The sequence below is a fragment of the Leiobunum rupestre genome, chromosome 10 (assembly GCF_980474605.1).
Source record: "Leiobunum rupestre chromosome 10, qqLeiRupe1.1.hap1, whole genome shotgun sequence".
NCBI lineage: Eukaryota > Metazoa > Arthropoda > Arachnida > Opiliones > Sclerosomatidae > Leiobunum > Leiobunum rupestre.
In genome coordinates, this window is record NC_143393.1 from 40,070,487 (window position 1) to 40,089,005 (window position 18,519).

Consider the following 18,519-nt stretch of genomic DNA (forward strand, 5'->3'; position numbering starts at 1 on the left):
AAGGCTTCTCATGGAGGCAGAGTTAATTCATTTCGTATAAAATTATCTTTCGGAAAAAGATGAAAACTCATTCATTTAGAACTAAACGTATTACCTTTACAGTACGGTATGCAACAAGTGTTTCCTTTTAACCAGGTAACTTTTTTGGCATGTTAAGGCTTAGCAAAGAACCGATGTTACGTTCGAGAAAAGTTTCCAGCTTTCTAATATTTCAGCAAGCCAGTGGCGGACTGGATCTAATATAATTGGCTGCTAGGAGACAAAGGGCCCTAGCTTTAACAACTATAACGCTATCACGTTTAAAGGGGCCCACTTCATGAACGGTTCATGGGGCCCACCTGCCATTGGGCATGTTCACTCTACGGCCAGTCCGCCACTGCAACAAGCACTATATAAATAGTAACTTATGAGTCCTGGCTGTCGGAAATATTACTTCTTGGCAATTTCTGGGAAGATGTTTTATTTAAGCGCCTATTCTATCTTGACGAAAAAAACGAGTTGGAGTAAGAAGGGAGTAGTTAGAGGTTAAAGGTTATATATTTGTTTTGTTTTTAAGATGGCGACCGGTGGTGAGATCATCAATGTAGGACTCACTTTTCTTATTTATTTAATAATAATAATAATCAGCTAGGCTAATACCCAAGACACCACCTTAGGCCTAAGTCATCAAGCAACTTTTAAAGTCATTAAATAGCATTTAACAATTGGATTTTCGTTATTAAAAGCTTGCCACATGTGAAGATGTTCAAAACCCGTTACGTTTTCGTGAAACGAAATTTAAGCAGACGAATTTTCTATATAAGCTGGATTACTCCCTCTACACCTCCTTTCGAGGAGGAGTAAAAAGTGTAACGTTTGAGCTCTGGAACAAGCGAACAAAATTCGGTACAGGGTAAATCTTACCCCGAGAACAGGCGAATAAAACGTTTTAGGGTAAAAAGTTTAAACTTTTTGTCCCCGGACAGGCGAAAAAAAAACACCTACTAAAGGCCATTTTTGAAACAAAAAAAAACTCATTGAGCCTTCCGATTTAGGCCACGCCTACAGCGTCAAAATATCGGGAAGAGTGAGTCCCCTTATAGATTCTTGGTCCATGGTCAACGTTACCTTGTAGCTACGTTCGCGGCATTTGTGTAAACTTCATAATCCAGTCGATGGATTCTTACGTGTCAAGGAGTCTTTAAAATTATGAATTTGAGTGTATTGGTAAAGGCATTTTTACGCGCAAAATGAAATCAAGAGCCGAGGCCTAATTGGGGGGGGTCGCTCTTTCGAGGGAAGACAACGAAGCTGCTAGGAGGGCCGTTCGACGATAGGAACGGCGATAAAGCGATGAGTGATCAGCGGCCAAATCCGGTGCAACCTTAAAATACATTTTCTGTCGGTTGGCTGCTCTCGGCTCCTTCGCCGATATTGATTCGGGGGTGTCCTGTGCTGTCGCGTTGCCGGGCAATGTGCGAACACTCTCGAGTATGGACGAAATATCGAGTTATCCGCGAGGCCGGGCCAAAGAGCGAGGAGAATTGATTTTGGACATTGACTGGCTTAACATCAAACGCGAATCAATATAGCTAGCAGAGTCCTACACAGTGCTTCCACGTGCGGAGAATTTTTCCCTTTCCGGGATTTTTCATCCTTCCAAAATGCTTAAAGAGAATAACGCAATTTAAGAGGGAAAAGTGAGGGAAAACTGCCTTTCGCGGAGGGAAAAGAATAGAGAGGTTAAGCAAAGGGCTTTAAGAGTAATAACGACAACGTCGGGCGTACCTCGACGTTCGAGAAGAAACCTTCTTTAAGGCTGATTTTCACTAGGGCAAAAACGAAACAACGGTGAGAGTCGACGCAAAAATATTGCATTAGGCCTAACGGGAATTTTTCGTGTCGACGTTCACCGTCGTGGCGTTTTTGCCCTAATGAAAACCAGCCTTTAAAATCGGTTAAGCGCACTGAATTCAGTTCGCCGGCTAACGCAATCAAGTACGTTTGCAATCGAATTTTAATAAATTGCACACCTTTCGCTAACCCAGGGTACACGAAGAATTAAAAATGTCGTTAGAACAATATTACAGGCAGCGTTATGTAATGATATGAGTATTGTCGAAATACAATTATTCGTGTCTTCGTGTGCCCGGGTGTACCGCAAATGTCTCTCTTTGTATTCGCAGACTTATTTCGATAAATTACTCTTAATTGTACAAGGCCTAGGTTCATTTCAATTCAAACAAGTATTTACGCTCTTTAACGAGTATGCTGCTAGATAAATAATAGGTTGTTATAACACTGTCTCGATTTGTTGAGTTGCTAAATTATAATTATCAGTATTTTTATTTCAACACTATAAATATATTACGACGTGTCACGTAAACGCGACAGAAATATAGCGCCGTCTTGAAGATGTTAAACATTGAGTTGGGAATATTAATCTAGAGGTTCAATCAAAACGTCGGATTTCAGTATTTCGCCAAACGAGTTTAAAAAAAAAGAATACTGCCGTCTGCTCTCAAATGACGAGAAAACTTTATCATTCTACCCGTGGCGCCGTCTATCTCTCAATGGTTCGTTCAAATAAGACGCGTTTTCCGGCAAAAATATTTTTTTTCAAAAATAATGGATCACGGGTCATATGATAACGTTTTCTCGTCATTTTAGAGGAACGGCACATTCGTAATTTTCAAAAACTTGTTTCGCGGGGAGCAGATTTGATTGGATCTCTAGATTAATATTCCCAACTCAATGATGTTAAACAACTTCAAGACGACTTCGGAGTCGAATATTTTACTTAAATATTCCGGAGTACAAACGGTAAAGAAAAACTGCAAAATGCTCACGTGACTCTCGACGTTTTGTTCTTAACCTCTCTCTCTATGCATTTCGGTATTTTAACTGATTGTAAATATTGATTATTACATATTTTAAAAGTTTAGGTTGTAAATTTGTTTCGCATTCCTAATTTGTGAATGGTTTTGATTTGTTCAAGTTGCGACGTTTTTAAGCCACTTGGTAACGATGTGGGGTGTGTTTTGCCGCTGTGTTATTGGAATTCGATACATCCTATGAATTCATTTTAGCCTTCCAACAAGACGCAATGAATTTTGTTGTTTTAAAAGGAAAGGTTTTTAAACAAATGGTCGCTGAGCAAATTAATTAATTAATTAATTAATTAATTAATTCGATAAAAACTAACTTCTGAATTGGAGCCGGTTTTTATAATAGCTATTTTTATCTTTCGACTCAATAATTCATCATTATTTTAAAAAAGTAAACGTTATTTACACTTTTGAAAGCATTTCAATTCTCAATAGGCCTTGGCTAGTCAGTCGAAAAGGCTGCCGGCGGACCGGTTGCAATTTTCCGCGCATCATCCAAATACTAGGAGCAGTTCGCGGAGAGTTGTCAGTCCGTCGGTACATAATGGTTTACGTTGTCATTGGCGAAACAGACTATCATTAAAACATTTGCATTGGGTGAATAGGAAGTGTCGTACTTATGTTTATTATCCACTTATGCTTATAGTTATAATGGGAAGACGATCCTGCGAATATTATGCTCTAGTTTTCCTCAGTCAACAACGGTCGCGAAAGTTGGGAACCCGCCCACCTGTTTAAAGGCATTAAAAGTCGCTAGGTGACTTGGGAGTAAGGTGGTGCCTTGGGTTTTAGTCTAGCTGATTATTATTATTTTATTATTAAAACTTCACCAGTGTGTGCTCCAATCGCCTACGAAAACATCCGTTTTAGGCCTAAATCATCAAGCGACTCTTAATGCCGTTAATAGCCGCTAGCATAAATTATTCATGTCTTGTTCAACTTGTTAAAATGTCCCACGCGCTCTTTAATATTTTAGCGTAAAAGGCTCGCGCTTTTTTTTATTTCAGGGAGCATGCGCGAAATCGCTCGAGCCCGCTTACGCTAAAATATCAAGACGCGCGTGGAACTTTTTAACAAGTTGAATAAGACATAAATAGAGTTTATGCTAGCGTCTATTGTCAATTGAGGTGGCCGGGTTTTAACGCGTAGGAGGGTGGTGGCAAACCCTTCGTGTCACAGCTCCCTACACTTATTATTACCGTTAACCTCCACAAGTTTTTATGGAAAGGGGAAACCGAAGAGCTCGGAGAAAAACCTCTTTAACCATTGGGAGATAACTTACAAACTCAACCCGGAAGGAGGTCTGCCGTGCAAAGCACAAAAGCATTAACGACCAAATTTTCGATTTACAGATTTTGGTTTTATTTCTCCTTATTTTATACGTTAAATTCAATTTTGAACTAATTTTCGAATTTAAAATTTTTGTTCTTAGAGAAATGACTTTTTGCAAAACGCATTATGTTAGGTTTTTTCATTATTTTCAAACCAAAAACGCATTAACGTGTTTATTTTCTTTAAAAGTCAAATCAAAACGCATTTTTTTCGCGATTTAAAACATGGTTTAAATGATATTTCTGAAATATCGTTTGGCCCGTAAATTATTTAGTACCAGAATAAAATTTCAGTTGAAAAATCCAAGTCTTCTATATAAATTTGAAAGAAGTAAGTTGGGGTATCTTAAGGCAAAGAAAGTTTGAATTTCGCAGGTTTTCTCCATATTTTGGTTTTGGTCGTTAATGCTTTTGTGCTTTGCACGGCAGAGGTTAAGAATATAGTTTATAAATTAGTAAATATCCATATATTTGTATTTTCTACATTTTACATCGTTAGGCCTAGGAGCAACAACCACAGCACTGCCCACACAAGGAGAACGCAACCCGTCAAAAGTCGTGCATTTTCTTGTGGAACAGTTCTCATTGGTTAGACGCTTTAGCGCCTGCTGCCGTCAGAAGGGGAAAATTCGGAAATTGTCTTCCCCTCCTGCCCGTAAAACGTTCAGCGTAAAGGTTCGGCCAATGAAATTTGTACACAACACTGCGTTAGCGTGTTTAAAGGCTAGCTGCGTTCTCCTGGTGTTTGTTGCTCCTAGATTAGGTGGACTAATACACGTGGTAGATAATGAGCCGTGATGCGGCAGTGGCGGCGATCCAATGTGGGGCTCTGGGGCTCGAGCCTCCACAGGGAAAAACATACGGGGGTAAAGCCCCCACAGCAATGAAATTTAGGCTAAATAGCAATCAGGGAAAAAATTCTAATCTCACTGCCTTTATTTTGGTCCATATTCATATTGAAGATGCAAGTAACATTAAAATTATTTCGATAGATTCACCCAAACAGAAAATCGGCTCGTCGTGTACCCTGTTTCACCCAAGTTACGTTAGATATCCTAAAATACCTTCGTAATGTATATGGCTAAAAAGGGCTAAATGATCTAGCCATCTAGATATTTATCTGAAAACATCGACTCAAATTTTGTTATCAATGATTTCATTGACGCAGAAAGAACACTTTTTTAGAAAACAAGGAAACAAAAATAAATTTTTGTAATATGAATCGTGTACCCGTGTGTAGGTGCTGGTTTGCTCAGATTAATTGTTTATTGTTAGTGGTTATTTTAGTTTAAAGAGTGTAATTTAATATTTTTAACAATATTTTTGGAAATACTACTGAAATTAAACACTATTATAAATAATTATATGTGAAAAATACAGCAATTCCAAAATTCTTAGTTATTTTATTTGCAGCAAGATGGCGTTGGGAGCCCAAAATGAATTAAATTGACAAGAGAATGAATCCGAGGAAGAGGAATTTAAGTTATATTATTTGAGGAATTTAAGTAATATAAATTATTTGATATAAAAAGCAGATAAAATGTTCAAACTGAAAGTAAGATTAAAATGAAAAAATCTATTAGTAGAAGGAAAGTAAGGGTATGGCATCGATCCCAGGTTCAGGTTTAGGTTCGGGATCGAGATCCGGGATTTAAGGGGTGAAATGGGGGTAAAATCATCGAAAAGTCAATGTATTTCTGATATTTCTCGCGACAATTTGTTTTTTCGTATATCAACATATTGTGTCCAGGCCAGCTTGTTCATTTATCTCTGCTTATCGCGAAAGACACTTGAACGTATATCTTATCAAGTTTTATCGTACGGAATAAGTTGAAATGATGTAAAAATTGATAACCTAGGCGGCGCGCGCGCGGATTTCCCGGGGGACGCGGTTAATTTGAATTTAAAACATGGAGTGTTTTGACGTCATGGAATATTCGTTGTTAAAGTAGAATGGAAATATTTTTAAACTTCATTTTAATATCATTGTAGTACGCTTGACACTTGAACCTATATCACGAGTATTTCAAACGAATATTTCAAGTTTAAGTATGAGAAACGTATCGTTCTCAAGTATTATAATTGTACACGTGATTCCGTATGAGGACCGGGTAAACTCCTATATACGTAACGCGATACACTTCAAAATGCGTATACGTAGAATGGAATTAATTTTAAACCCCATTTTAATAAAAACGATATCGAAGATAAATAATTTCAGAGTATAAAAAGGGAAAACCGTATAATAGTAAGACCATATTTAGAAAGTTCACCATCTGAATTGTATTGGACGTGACTCCGGGGAACCTTAAAATGTAAGTAGGAATACTCAGTGATAATTCTTAACTTTGTCTAATGTATTTATTTTATAGGAATTGTTCATTTCCTGTGTCTGCTGACAAAGGGTTAATCGTTTATGCAGATGAAACCATCTACTGCGGTCTATTAGATTTAACAAAGGGTATCAAACTAACAGAAGCGGAACTGCAAGAGCTATGGACAAAGAAAGATGTCATTGAAGCTTATTTCAATAACGAAGCTGAAACTTCGTGGGTTTTCACAGGTTCTGAAACCAAACGGTTTTCGGTTCATAGATTTGCCGAACAAAAGGTTTTAGATGTTAGACAAATGTACCATGGTTACGGAGTAAACTATGGAAAACTGTTACCGACTAAAGAGGGGGTAGCTTTCGCTCAATCTTCTTGGTTGAATTTCCTCAACCAGTACGAGTCTATTCAGAAGTGTTTAAAGAAAATCAAGGAAATAAAGGAGGCGATGACTAACGTTGTAATTAAACAATTACACGGAGCTCTTAAGAAAGCGTGCAATGGCTGTCAAATTGATCATCCATCTCAACTCCAGCATGATTGTATCATGACGGATTATTCTAAGCGTGTAGATTTGCATTTTTATGAAATAATTATGTCGGTAGATTGTGAAAATATTATTGAAATGTTTACTATTCGCTGTGAATTGTCGAAAGAAATTTTAAATAATATAATGTCACTAATAATATGCAATGCTAAAAACTTGTTAAAAAACTAATAAAATTGATTGCACTAATGTTCCGATTCTCATTTACCATTATGGATTTAAGCTTACAACATCCAATGAATGGGCTTGTAGCCGGGTCCACCCAATGCGGAAAGTCATTCCTGGTGGGACGGTTGATTCAACATAAGAAGACCTGCATATCCCCTCCTCCGGAGAGGATAATATGGTGTTATACCGAGTATCAGCCGAAACTATTTCAATCAATATTAGAACACACACCTTCAGTCGAGTTTCACGAAGGGTTACTCGATGTTAATATATTAAACCCGCAAATTAGGAATTTAGTTATTTTAGACGATTTATTATGCGAGATATCTAATAATAAAGATGTAACTAATTTATTTATTCGTGGATCTCATCACAGAAACACCTCCGTACTAATTTTAATGCAAAACCTTTATTACCCCGGAAAAGAAATAAGAACTTTAAATTTAAATGCTCATTATCTATTTATTTTTAAATCACCACGAGATAAATCAACAATTTATCATCTCGCGAGGCAGATATCTCCAACCAATAGCAAATACGTTATTGATGCGTTTCAACAAGCTACGTCACGGAAATTTGGGTATTTATTAGTTGACTTGAAACCTCACACCCCAGATCAGTATTTACTACGAACAGGTTTAATACCGGGTGAAGAATCGGCTGTCTTTATTCCAAAATGAAGTGTATTATAGATGGGAATTTTTTTAGGGTTAATCGAGAGTGGATTATTAAAGAATTAGCTTACGTAGTATTAGAAACTGAAGAATCGGAAGTGTTTACTTTCAAATCTCCATACCCTTTCAAAGAGCTTTCAAACGAAGATAAAAGACAATGCAGATGGATATCTCATAACATTTGTCATCTTCGATGGAATGACGGCGAACGTCCTTACAGAACGAGACGTGACATTTGCAATCAGATAGCGGAAAAAGCGACTTCGTTTTTCACCAAAGGTTTAGAAAAAGCTGCAGTATTATCGACACTCCTCGGTGTTCCAGTAACTAACATCGAAGATACCGGTTGTCCTAAATTATCAGAACTAGAAGACGTTGAATTAGACTGTCCTTTTCATTCCGAAACTGTTCATTGCGCTTTAAGAAAGGCTAAGAAAATCTCTAAATGGATGTCTCAAAACGAGTTAAGAAAAACATAGACTTTCTACGTTTCCTAACATCCTGCAATCCAAATCAAAGAAAGACAGCTATTAAATACGCTAGCCAGGAGGCTATATTGGCTCTCGTTGAATGTTGTATAAATGTATTGCACGGAACAATTGAACTGTCAGAACGTCATCGTAAGCGGTTAAAGAAACATAGCGCGGTTATACGAAACGTGTCGAAGAAGAACCCTTTATCAAAACGACGAAAGATTCTGGTACAAAAGGGTGGTTTTCTTCCATTTTTATTAGCGCCACTGCTATCTATCGTTAGCTCAGTCGCCGGAAGTGCAATAAGCCGAGCTATAAACCGATGATGGCTCGAAAAATGCTTCTAGTACCTGAAGATGTAATGGAGAGATTAAAAAACAATACACCTTCCAAAACAGAAGAAACACCTGAACTTCAAAAAGAGAAGACACTCGATGATGAAATGAAATCTATTCTAGATAATCCAGATTTAAACGAATCAGAGAAATTAGCATTATACAATCAAACTCTCCAACGACGGTTAACTTACGTACGTAAAGAGCAAATCTCTCCCGTTATTGAAAACTCTGAACGACCTAAAACTTGGTTCGCGCAAATATCTTATTCTCTACCTGCAACTTATGTTAGTGATGCAATTTCATTATACCGAGCGACTACGGAAGATCCGAGATATATTAGATGGACTAACTCAGGAGAGCTTTCTATTCGAGGACAAGTGATTGGAGGATCTAATATAATCGATCTTTTGTATGACGCTGTGAGAAAAACACCTGGAACAGTGATTGATCCTATAGGAGTTACTGAGTTTTACGAGGGCATTCATAAGTCAAATATTTCAAAACGTTTAATTAAAAATCCTGTAAGATTGACACTGTTAAAAACATTCGCTGTATTTCATACACCACCAAGTAGTTCAATGTTATCATCATCTTCACCTAGTCCTCTAAGACCTTGGATACATACTAAATAAAATATATTAACCTGATAATTTTGTTCTCATTTCATAGTATAAGCCTACAATGGAAGGTTGTACAGAAACGGTCTCTTTAGGACTTTTAGCCTATTTATCACAATCATTTTCAAAATCACCGAAAATTATCACAGCTGTATTAATTATCATAGTTATTATAATATTAGAATTATTTAATTTCCTTTTTTGGCGTTACATGCCATTACATCAAAATATTACCCAATATGGAGAAAGAACTTGAGCAGATCTATACTAACCCCGCAGACCCAGGGTCATTCGCTGGAGTTCGAGCGCTCTATAATTCAGCTCGACATAAAGGTTTAAAGGTTTCATTGGAAAAAGTAAAACAATTTCTAATAAAGCAGGATACATATACGCTGCATAAACCTGCTAGAAGACGATTCAAACGAAATCGAACTATTGTTTATGGAATTGACGAACAGTGGCAAGCGGACTTGGCAGATTTTCAGAAGCTGTCTAAATATAATTCAGGATCCCGCTACGTATTATGTATTATCGACATATTTAGCAAATACGCTATGGCTGTAGCGGTTAAAAATAAGAAAGGTGTAACAATTTTAGAAGCGTTACGTAACGTTTTTGAAAAAGGCCGTCAACCGAAAAGAATTCAAAGTGATCATGGAAACGAATTTGTCTGTCAAGAAGTGCAGAGTGAATTACAACGAAGGAACATTAAATTTTTCGCTACCCGATCAGAAATGAAAGCGTCCATTATTGAAAGATTCATTAGAAGTTTTAAATCTCGTTTATATCGCTATTTCACGCAGAATAACACCCTTAAATATATCGACGTTTTAGATGATATTATAAACGCTTATAACAATAGTTATCACAGATCAATTAAATGTAAACCCGCGGAAGTTACTCTAGATAACTCTGCTAAAATATGGAAAAATCTTTACGGTTCGGTAAATTTTTCTCCTCCGTTAACATACGCGTTTGAAATTGGAGATATTTGTAGAATAAGTAGAAATTTATCAATTTTCGATAAGAAATATAACCCGAATTTTACTACAGAATTGTTTAAAATAGCTGAGAGACTACCACGTGACCCACCTGTATATAAGCTGATGGATTTAAATTCTAACCCCATTTTAGGAGTATTCTATCGAGAAGAGGTTCAGATTGTTGGTCGAGATTTAAAAGACTGTTACTTCATAATCGAAAAAGTAATAAAAAAGAGGAAAAAATCGGACGGCCGCGTAGAACTGTATGTCAAGTGGCAAGATTACGACCCTACATTTAATTCTTGGATACAAGAAGTGGATTTAAAATGAGTTTTTACGTAACGCTACCTTCAGATTCCTCGTCATTATATTACCAAGATAATAGCGTTGGTAAATTTCGAACGTATTTAGCTGAACCGTTAAGATTTGAGGAACAGTACGAAGTTGGGTTAGCGGAAATAAGCTATCCTCGGACATGGCATAACGTTCGAAAACCTAATCTATTGGTTATTAAAGACCCTCTCGAATATGATAAAATGACTGATAACCCTCTAGTTAAAGACCCTCTCGAATATGATAAAATAATTGAAGTTCCCGCGGGTTTTTATAAAACTCCGGAAGAACTATTACATGTTATGAACGTCCACAACCAAGAAGAAGAACAAGTTACATTCGCCTATTTAAATTATTCTAATCGAATTAAAGTTAAATTGCAACCGAAAATCAGAGCTGTAATTGGCCCCGATCTATCGATTTTACTAGGTTTTAAGGATAGAAGAGATAATGATTTCACCATTTTAAATTCAATGATAACCCCCTACCCAGTTGATATGAACGCTGGGTTACATTCCTTATTCGTTTATTCTGATCTGGTTGAAAATAGCGTTGTTGGGGATAGTTTAGCACCTCTATTAAGAATCATAAGCGTCGAAGAGAAAGCCGAGTCTAATGGGAAAACAACTACAAAAATATTTTCACAACCTCATTACCTACCAGTCGTGTGTAATAATATTAAGACTATAGAGATTAATATAACAGACGATTTAGGTGAGCCAATACAGTTTCATAGTGGAAAAGCTCACGTTGTATTACATTTTAAACCCCGTAAAATGTGGACTTCACTATAAACCTTTAATCATTCAGGACACACCTTCATTCTAGCTTAAGAGAGCGAACAGTTAACATCATGAGGTCTGAATATTCACCTTCAAGAACTGATTATGAAAGTTACTATTTAAACCAGGTTGGTTTCGGTGGAATACCTGTATATAGAGGTTTAGCCGTGCAAAGAGGACATGGACTAGGAAATATATTATCTTCAGCGTTTAGATTCGCGGTACCTTTACTGAAGAAAGGCGCTACTTACTTGGGAAAAAAACTTTTAAGTACCGGAGCGAAAGTAGCGACCGATGTTGTTAGCGGAGTCCCAATTAAAACAGCGCTTAAATCGCATTCTATTAACGCTGGAAGGGAAACTTTAGCTTCAGCAGCTGATGAAGCCATGAGACTAACATCTTCAGCTACGGATCATATTAAAAGAATGACGGGTTCCGGAAATAAAAGGAAACGAACTCAGTCGAAAAGCGCCATTTCAACAGCAGGCAGGATAGCGAAAGGACGGTTCCCTAAACGTTCCGATATATTCTCATAATGTCCCTTTTACACCCGCACTCAGTTGAGTGTATAAATTCCGAGCTAGATTTGTTTCAAGTACCTATGACACAATCTTCGATTATTGGTGGAGAATGGGTTGAGTATAATCCAATATCAAATATAGTTGATAACGCATCAATTACATTTTCTATCAACGGTAACTCTGAAACGTATATAGACCTTTCACAAACTTTGCTGCACGTTCGAGTTAAGGTAACTAAAGATAATGGTCAACTACCGCAACCCGCGGTTCCAGGTGTTGCGGGTGGGGCCGCCGGAACTCCAGCCGACAATATCGCCCCCGAGAATTTGTTTCTTCATTCGCTTTTTAGCGACGTCCACGTATTTCTTAATGAAAGATCAGTAACACCTTCCAGTCAAAATTACGCTTATAAAAGTATGATACAAACTTTATTAACGTTCGGAGATTCTGCGAAAAAAAGTTATTTAACGAGTTCACTTTTCTATCGGGATACGCCTGGAAAGTTCGATTCATTTTTCGATAACGATGGTTTCTCTAAACGAGCGAGTTTAGCGCAAAAAGGGGCGATTGACTTGTTAGGCGTAGTCCATACTGATTTATGTCAACAACCACGCTTTTTATTAAATATGGTTGATTTGAAATTTAAATTCGACAAAAATAGAGCAGCTTTTTGCGTTCATTCCGACGTAAAATGTAAAGTGGAGATTTTATCAGCTTCCCTTTATCTGAGGAAAGTTAAAGTGATACCGGAACTATCGCTCGCTCAAGCCAAGGCGTTACAATATGGAACCGCTAAATATCCTGTAACTCGTTCGGAGTGCACCTCATTTTCTATACCCGCTGGTCTTATGGCTAGTGTGCAAGATCATTTATTTACCGGACAAGCACCCAAGAAAGTTGTTATCGGGTTTGTGGAACAAAAAGCGTTTCTAGGAGATTTGAAAAAATCCCCGTACAACTTTCAACATTTCGATTTATCAAGCATTGGATTGTACATTGACGGTAGCAGCGTCCCTCATAAGGCGTTATCTCTAAACTTTGAGGAAAATCTATATATTCAAGCGTATTGCAATCTTTTCATTCAAACTAATCAGTGGAACGTAGATGAAGGGAATCAGATAAGTCGGGAAGATTACCCTAACGGAAATTGTTTATTCGCGTACAATTTAACCTCGGATCTTAATAACAACGCTAATCACTTGCATCTTGTAAAAAACAGTAACCTGAGATTAGAATTAAAATTTGCAAAACCGTTACCGGAGACGATTTCCATTCTAATTTACGCTGAGTTTCAAAATTTGATTGAAATTGATAAAAATCGAACCGTGATTTTCGATTACAGTAATTAATGGATTCGCTACAGATAACTAAAATTCTTGAAAAAGATTTAAGTACTAAAAGTATATTTCAAGGCGTGTTCGCGGCTGACAAGCTACCTAAATACGTAAAAATATTCCCTTCTCTATTTATTGTAAATACCGATACGAGTGCTGAACCTGGAGAACACTGGGTTCTAATATATTTTTCTAAACATAAAAATTGTGAATTCATGGATTCCTTTGGAAACCCGCCAGATTATTTTAAATTTAATGACTTTATTGAACGAAACAGTAAAACTGTAACTTTTAATTCTAATCAATTACAGAGTAATTCTAGTAATACGTGTGGAGCATTCTGTATCTATTTTGCTATAAACAGGTGTAAAGGAATAGAAATGTATAACATTGTGTCTAGGTTTAAGAAAGATAAATATGTAAACGATAAAATGATTAAAGAGTTTATGTGTAAAATGTATCCAATAAAATAATTTTTTTACAATTTATAGTAATAGCAGTTTTTTTTTATATATACATAAATACAAGCATTCATTATAATTTTTCAATATCTTTATGACCGTGCGCTAATGTACGAACCCCGCAGGGTAGAATGTATCTCTTATCATCATTTGGTGATAAACAAAGTTTTCTAGTATTTAAAGTAAATAGTTCATGCTTGAAACTAGCTATACGCATCATCTCGGCTGACATGGTTTCTTGATTAAAAAGACAACGTTCATAGTCTTCGTGGCGGATGACGTTTCTAATAACGTTCATGGCAACGCCCTTACAAACCTTTTTATGGTTTAAAATTGACTCTAAAGATTTCCCCAATCGCAACTCCTTTTCTATCTCTTCAGCGGTCTTAGACTCCCCGTACAATTTAATAGAATAAAGCTTTGGACGAAGTCCTACAAAGCTTTGAATTAACTGCGAATTTGTCTCGTCTTTAAAATAACCGAGAGCTTTTTTATTCTGATTAGAATGAAGGAAATGCGAAGGTGGATAATCAGAGAAGTCAAAGCGGTTTTTATGAACTTCAAAGTCTTTATAAACATCATCCGTCTTAATGTTGTACGTTAAACTGTCTGTAAATATTTTATATATTAGTACTATTTAAATAAAAAATGCATATTAAATTAAATTACCAGTGTCTGTAAATAATAGTGATGCTTTGTCCCCGTACGTATGTTTTATGAATCCATAATGGAACCGATACATGAGCTCCTTGGATAAATCTAGAATGGTGAATCCGGTAAATATAGGCCGGTTAAGAACAATTTTAGCTCTCTTCTTATGAGCGCCGGCTAACTCTTCATTAAAGATGGTAAAGTGTTCAAACTGCGGGGAACTTGTAACTTTTAACATTCTTTCTGGTTTATGAATCAACTCGAAATTTATATGCTTCCGTAAATTTTCCATTGTTTTTCTAAAGAATTAAATGAAGTAAGGGAAAAAACAGCAATAAATTATTTAAATTGATTTACCCGAAAACAGAGTTAACCATTAGTTTCCAGAAATTCTTTTCAAATGAACTCTTGGATAATTTCCTCTGTTCAGTGTTGAATCTAACATATTTTTCTAACCATTTTCCTTGAGTGAAGGTTAGAGCTCGATGAACCTTGGTTATTTTCAAACCTAATTCTACATAATATTTTAAATTGCGGTAATGTACTATGTATTTCTCTTTATTATTTAAATTAGGAAGAAGTTTTGGTAGACTTTGATTCTCCTTAATATTTAATTTTCCTAAGAGATCTTTAGAGTATGGAGATAGCATATCATGTGTAATAACTTTAGATTCCGCCGCTACTGGGAGATCGTTATGTAAGTCATGCAACTCTGGAGGATATTCAAGATCCACCTGCAAAGGAAACAATTCTTTAAAAATATAATTCAATAATTATAACACTTGTTATTTACCTCTAAAATGTATCCGTTTTCAACGTTATTGGGAATACTCAGAATATTTTCAGAGTGTTTGCAAATCATTCTCCTGAACCCACTGGAAGTCGCCTAGCGGTAGTGGTTCACACATAACAGCACCGTACAAATTATTAGCATCTTCAATTAAGTTAAATTAAGTTAATTAATATAATTAAAAAAAAAAAAAAATGTAAATTACCTAAATAGCATATATAACTGCTCTCTTTAGACGAATCATATGTGTCGGGCATATATTTGTTATTCGCTTCAGAATAACGAGTTGAGATCATTGAAACACCGCCTCGAATTCCTAAAAATTCAATGTAAATACAATAATATTTAAAATATCACAAAAAGCGTTACCCTTTTCAATAAATAAGTGTTGATCTATATCAAGTATGAGATCGAGGCGAACATCGGTCATCTTCAAAGCTGCTTGCCAGGCTAAACCTGGTGCGGTGTAAGCGTGAGCGGGATCTAATTTATAATGAGTTATAGATAATGTTCTGAAATTTTCAAAAACGTCGGCTAAGAGCAATGCATCGCTTTTCACATAGAGGTCGGTGTATTCCCCTACGAAAACCGAGGTTAAGAGATTTGAAATATTTATACTATAGTAATTTTACCTAATGTTTGAATATTAAACGCTGTCCAAACATTTTGGGCGTGAAAATAATCGGATTCTAAAATATTTTGATTTTTCAATGAACTGAAAAACGCTTCTCTAGATGGCAGCATCGTCTCGTCAAATTTCTTTTCATCGTCCATATACTCGTACGGGTAGACCCCCTTCCGCAGGAGGAGTTCAACTTTATCACTTTCAAAATATTTCTTAACAATCTGAAATTTACTGGCTCCTTCCAAAACGAGATTAGATACTAGAGCATCGAGGCTATCACTTAGAAATCGATAAGAGTCTAAAAACCGAAATCTCCCTAAAAATAATAATAATAAATTAATGTTAAGGCTAGATTCATAATTAAATATATTTTACCTAGTTTCAGCGAAATATAATTTTCACTAGTGGAAGGAATACAGTCAAGAGTCTGTTCCTTAAAATGACCAATCTCCTGACATATAAGATGTAAATCGTATCTATGAAGATGTATTATTATTATTATTATTATTATTATTATTATTATTATTATTCCTGGTTAATTAAATTAATAAATTTACCTGCTAAGGTTATGAAGGAAAATGGGAATAAATTCTGGAACTTTCTTTTGAAGATTACAGAGGTTATGCGCTGGCCCCCTATATTTGCCAGTGAAATGACAATGATCTCGAACAGCGGGCATATTTCCCTGATTTAGCTGCTTCTGACAAATGTAGCAAAGCGTAGCAGCTTGAAACTGTTCCTCCTCCTCCGGGGTAATAATCATTGGTACATTTGTCTCAATGAGTTCCATCAACTCAGTCTCTAATTCCAGAATAGACTCCAAAAATCTTCGGGTTGCATCTTGTCCTCGATAGCAATCGGTTCGAACAGGTACACCTATAAGTATTCTCTTATAATATATCTAAAAGGGAATTTTGCCAAATAACTTACCGTTAGGTCCGACAAGCACCCACGAATACGCGCAACTGATATGCATGTTTACTTTGCTGGTATTTAAATCGGGATCTAGATCACATCCTTGAACTCTAGGTAGGACTGCTTCAAAATCGGCGTAAAATACATACTGCACCTAATAATTTCATTTCATTAAGAGTTAAATTAAATAATTTTTATTTTTACTTTTTCCGTCCACTCATATTTATCAAAATAAAGCGTCTTCTTCTTGGTAGGGAAAACTGTTTTTTGGACGCCGTGGGTGGCGCATTCTTCGATATGCGCATCACGTCGCTGTTCCGCGTTGTTTCCACTGAATCGGTGAAGACACATTCTAATACAGAAAATAATTAGTAGATTGCAAACTAATATATTGGAAACTAAATTACCTGCAATAATAACTTGTGCTTCTGTTTTTCGTTAGATGCTGTAGCAGTTTTCCTAGGTCTCGTATAAGACAGTAATGTCTATTCCCATCGTCAATATCTTTAGTTTCATCGGTGATGTATAGCAAATCAACCTCCCTTTCCTTACCACACTTGTTAGCGCTTACGTAAAGGGGGAATATGTCTCCCGAAAAGCCGAACACAGATATTGATAAATTATTCATTAATTCAAATTTTTTAAGTTCCGTAGCGTTTAATTTGAAAGGAAAAGATATATCACTGGTATCAAGTTCATTTTCATAAGGTGTATATTTGGAAACACGATTAGCGTTTTGAATCTTAGGAACTGGGTGAAGTTTAGCGAGAATGGACCAGAGAAAACATTTCTCATCATTTTCGTTTCTAATATTAAGAATCGCGTGACGTTGAGATAGTTTTTCAGGTAGTTCCATATACGATGACCCCCGCAACGGTTGGTAAGATGCTACATTTAATTCTACATACAGAATACGGTCAATTACCCAACCCGATCCTATCAAAAATATAATGTTTTAGTTCAAAATATAACTTATAAATTTTAGTACATACCTGTCGCTTCAAAGTTTTCCGCTGCTGACTGTATTGTTTCAATGCAGTCATTCAGCTGGCTTTCAATGACGTCGGGCGTTAATGTTGTTTGCATAGTGCTCCGGAAATAGGGTCGTACTTCCGCTCTTTGTTCCGCACCCCCTAAAGGTCTCCTATAAACAGATCTTACGAGTAAGAACCATTTAATTCCACGTTTACTGGTGAGTCTTTCCATTAGAAATTTACTGAAAGCGGCTCGGTAACGTCCGATAAACATCCCCGCATCAATATCATAGTCTTCAGCATTGTAACGGATAGCTGCTAACGTATCATTCAAGGCCTGGACCATACTTGGGGATGCTGGTGGTGTTTCATCAAGTATTGATGAGGCAGGAACAGGTGATGGTGTTGGGTTGTCGGGTAAAGCTGATGTAGATGGCTGTGTACGGGTAGATTCCAGTTGAATGTCTTGAAGCAGACTAGGTGAAGGTGGACGGGTTGGTGATGGCGAACGTTGCATTGGCGACGGTGTGCGAGACAGGTCCATGAGTTCGGAAGGGCCGGGTGCGTTCAAGTCATGAGTTCGTTGATGACTCTTGAAATTTTCCAATCTAGCAACAGTCTTACCACATACTTCACAGACAAACTTATGTCTATCACCGTGTACTTCTCTAACATGCCGATTTAAGGGGGACTTGGTAGCGAAACTTTTCAGGCACGTAGGACACGTATACTGAGCTTTAGGCATATTGAATATAGTTAACCGTGGAATAGGGCCCTGCGAATCGGTCCTATTCGAAAATTACGAATA

At 36.6% G+C, this 18,519-nt stretch overlaps 1 protein-coding gene across 1 annotated transcript in view; it reads left to right on the forward strand.

Moving 5' to 3' along the window:
* LOC149925676 (uncharacterized) overlaps window positions 1–18,519 on the forward strand; it is a 135,397-nt gene that overhangs the window by 45,569 nt on the left and 71,309 nt on the right. The gene's annotated exons all lie outside the window — the stretch shown is intronic.